Below are 4,140 nucleotides of genomic sequence, written 5' to 3'. Positions count from 1 at the left end.
AAACTGTTCCCAAATCTGTCAGAGCAAATGAACCTCGAGTTCTTGTGTGTTAATTCTATCAACGGTGTTGTAATTCTTGAGAACCCTTCAACAAAATGTCGATAGAACCATATACAAACAAGGGGCTGCTTGCTGCTCGTACCCTGCCAACCCAAGGAAACTTCTAATCTCTAAAGTACTCCTTCGCCTTGGCCAATCCCTTACTGCCTCGATCTTAGCTGGATCCACCATTGTCCCAACCTTACTCACGATATGACCTAAGAATGTTAGTTGAGGCAACCAAAACCCACATTTCTTGGACTTGGCATACAATCTGTGCTCTTTCAATCTTTGTAGTACCAGTCGAAGATGTTGCTCATGATCTACCTCTAACTGTGAGTAGATCCGTATATCATTGATAAACACAATCACAAACTTTTCCAAGTAATCTTTGAACACCCTATTCATTAGATCCATGAACGCTGCTAGGGCATTGGTCAATCCAAAAGACATGACCAAAAACTTATAATGCACATACCTCATGCGAAAAGCTGTCTTTGGGATATCCTCCTCCTTGATCCTTCGTTGATGATAACCAGATCAAATATAAATATTTGAAAACACTGACTCGCCTTGCAACTGATCAAACAAATCATCAATTCTAGGTAGTGAATACTTGTTCTTAATAGTCAGCTTATTCCATTCTCTGTAATCGATACACATCCTCAATGAACGATCCTTATTCTTAACAAACAACACTGGCACACCCCATGGAGAGAAGCTAGGTCTAATGAATCCCATATAAAGTAATTCCTACAACTAGATCTGTAATTCCTTTAACTCTACTGGTGCCATTCTGTAAGGTGCCCTGGATATTGGTTCTATCCCCGGTGCCAACACAATCACAGACTCGATCTCTCGATGTAGTGGCAACCCTAGTAGATCTTATGGAAATAGATCTAAGAACTCACAAACCAATTTGGTCTCCTCTGGCCCAACTGGTACAACCTTGGTGGTATTCACCATACTAGTTAGGAAATCTATGGAACCTTCTTGCAATAGGTCTCTAGCATTCAACGCCGAGATCATAGGAACACGAGGTTCATTCACAGTACCCACAAACACAAACGGGTCCTCTCCTTTAGGCTCGAAAGTCACCATCCTCCTTTTACAATCAATATTCATCCCATACTTTGCTAACCAATCCATGCCCAAAATCATATCAAAGTCCTCCATAGCTAACTCAACAAAGTCCATTGACAACTCCCTACTATCATCTTCTACTGGTAGAGATCTAATCCATCTCCTAGAGACTACCAACTCCCCAGTAGGCAATAAGGTCCCAAACCCCACAACATATAAATCACAAGGCCTACACAGTCTATCAATCACCGTACTAGATACAAATGAATGCGTAGCTGCCGAATCAATCAATACAATATAAGTAGAGCCAGCACTAGAAATATGACTTGTCACTACCGAGGGACTAGCGTCAACCTCTGGCTGGGTAAGTGTGAACACTTGGGTTGGAGTCAAGGTGTCTCCCTTCTTTTGCTCCTCTTTCTTTAGCTGTTGTCAGTTGATAGAGTAGGTTTTATAATATTTTGAAGGGTTATTTTAGGAAAATTTTGAGTTTATTTAATTATTTTTGTGAAATATGACATTTTGTTGCCTGTGATTGATAATATTTTAGGATTTATGGGAAGTAATTGATAAATGACCACGTTTGGTTCAAAAAGATGTAATTTGTTGAAAAAAGGACATTTGAGTCGCGACACTATCACATAGAGTCGCAGCGCTGTGACTAGACAGAGAGGCTGAATCATAAAAAATCTAGGGCCGCAGCGTAGACATATTAGAGCCATGGTGCTTGAACAGTCAGAGAGGATGCGTATTTCAGTGTTTAGACACGGGCCGTGATGCCTTGTTATAGAGTTGTGATGCCTGAGTGGTCAACTTGCAGCATAGGGCATTTTACGCAGGGGTAAAAGTTGAATTTCACGTTCAAAGCACAGATTACTATTTAATCATCATTATGATGATTTCTGAAGAAAAAAACCCTAAGGAGGAGACTCAAAGAACACACTGAGGAGGCAAAGGCTTGGAAATCAACTAGTCTTTCATTCTATTTCATTGTTTACTTTTACTTTCTGGAGTAGTGATGTCGATATTTGGTTTAATGGATTTTACAATGTTTAGCATGAACTAATTTCTTATTTAGGGTGTTAATGGATTTTCTTGAAACCTTATGATTATCTGATGAAGTTTTTATGATTTTCCTATCAATATTGTGAATTATTTGTCTTATGTTTAATGCTTGTGATTAGTTGGCCACTAATTGCATGATTTATATGATTTTAACCTGAGATTTGAGAAGTGAAGGATAAATATGCTATATTCAAATAATCGTAAATTTATATTGGATGAGAGTACCTATATGATCTGTGTAACTTAGGGATTATGTGTTTAATGCCTACAATATGGTAGTTCACCACAGAGATGTAGGAGATTGCCTACACTAGAGATAGGAATTCGTAAATTCACATTAGAGAAGCATAGGTGGATAATTGATGAAGGTAATAACCCTAATTTTTAATCTAGTGAATTAATATTTAGTTTTGAGGTCTCCATTGTTCTATTTTATTGTTTTAGTTTTATAAGTTCAAAATTATTAATTGTCAATCAATTAGAGTCAAAGATTAAGTTTGGTAATTAGTAACAGTCCTCGTGGGAACGATACTTTACTTACTGTTTTATTACTTGTTACGATTGTGTGCACTTACGTAGTTTAAAATATCACAACAAGTTTTTGGCGTCGTTACCAAGGACTGTATTATTAATATCAATATATTTGATTTTTATTCGAACTTGGTTTTTATTTCTAGTACTCATTCGGCTTGTGCCTATATTGTGTTTTAAGAATTATTGGTATAAGCGACGAAGATAATGAAAAGGAATTCATACCGGTAGATCTTGAAATTGAAAGAACGTGCAGGAAAAACCAAAAGATAACGAAACGACTGGATTTTGCCATGGCTGAGAATCAAGGAAATGCAACAAAAAATACTGCTAATGTTAATAATATCCCAAATATTGTAGAGGAACCAGTGGAACGAGGACCAATGATGCTTAGAGACTATGTACTTCCTACTGTCACAGAAGTGCATTCATGCATCAGACACCCAATTATTGTTGCAAATAATTTTGAGATCAAGCCAACAATATTACAAATGGTGTAGTCTACTGTAGCCTACGGAAGATCCTAATTTGCACATAGCCAATTTCCTAGAGATATGTGCAACATTTAAGATGAATGGGGTGAGTGACGATGTAATTAGACTTAGATTATTCCCATTTTCTCTGGGGTGAGTGACGATGCAACATTTAAGATGAATGGGGTGAGTGACGATGCAATTAGACTTAGATTATTCCCATTTTCTCTACGAGACCGAGTGAAGAGTTTGTTAATTTCGCTGCAAGCTAATTCTATCACAACATGGGAGGAGTTAGCCCATAGTTTCTTAGCAAAGTTTTTCCCTCCAGTAAAAGCTACAAAGTTGAGAGGGGAAATTAATAATTTCTTCCAGACGGAAGGGGAATCGTTGTATGATGCATGGGAAAGATTTAAAGAGCTTTTAAGGTAGTGCCCACATCATGGTATAGAGAAGTGGATGCTAGTCCATAACTTTTATAATGGGTTATATGGTACTACTCGTACCATAATATATGCTACAGCAGGAGGTGCGTTCATGAGCAAAAGTGCTAATGGAGCGTATGAATTGCTAGAGGAGATGACAATGAATAACTACTAGTGGCCAACTGAAAGGGAAAACCAAAGAAGGTGGCTGATATGATTGAACTGGATGATATTTCCATGCTTACAGCACAAGTGGCAACTTTAACAAAACAATTACAACAGACCAATCTTCCATCCCAAGCCATGCAAGCACAAAATTTATGCGAGGTAGGTGGTAGCGGTCATCCATTGAATCAGTGCCCTGTCCTAGTTATGAATAACATGCCCATGGAAGAAGTGCAAGCTATATGAAATTATCAAAGACAAAACAATCACCCTTTTTCCATGTCATACAACCAAGGTTGGAAGAACCACCCAAATTTTTCTTGGAAAAATAATCAAACCACTCAACAATCTTATCAACA

The 4,140-nt window shown here is 37.8% G+C and overlaps 1 non-coding gene across 1 annotated transcript; it reads right to left on the bottom strand.

Moving 5' to 3' along the window:
- Positions 1-3,533: 3,533 nt before the first annotated feature.
- Positions 3,534-3,640, bottom strand: LOC133807821 (small nucleolar RNA R71). The gene has a single exon (XR_009879712.1). It is a non-coding gene; the product is annotated as a small nucleolar RNA R71 (small nucleolar RNA).
- Positions 3,641-4,140: the final 500 nt, after the last annotated feature.

Source organism: Humulus lupulus, chromosome X (genome assembly GCF_963169125.1).
Source record: "Humulus lupulus chromosome X, drHumLupu1.1, whole genome shotgun sequence".
In the NCBI taxonomy this organism is placed as follows: domain Eukaryota; kingdom Viridiplantae; phylum Streptophyta; class Magnoliopsida; order Rosales; family Cannabaceae; genus Humulus; species Humulus lupulus.
This window is presented reverse-complemented; position numbering and strand designations above follow the sequence as displayed.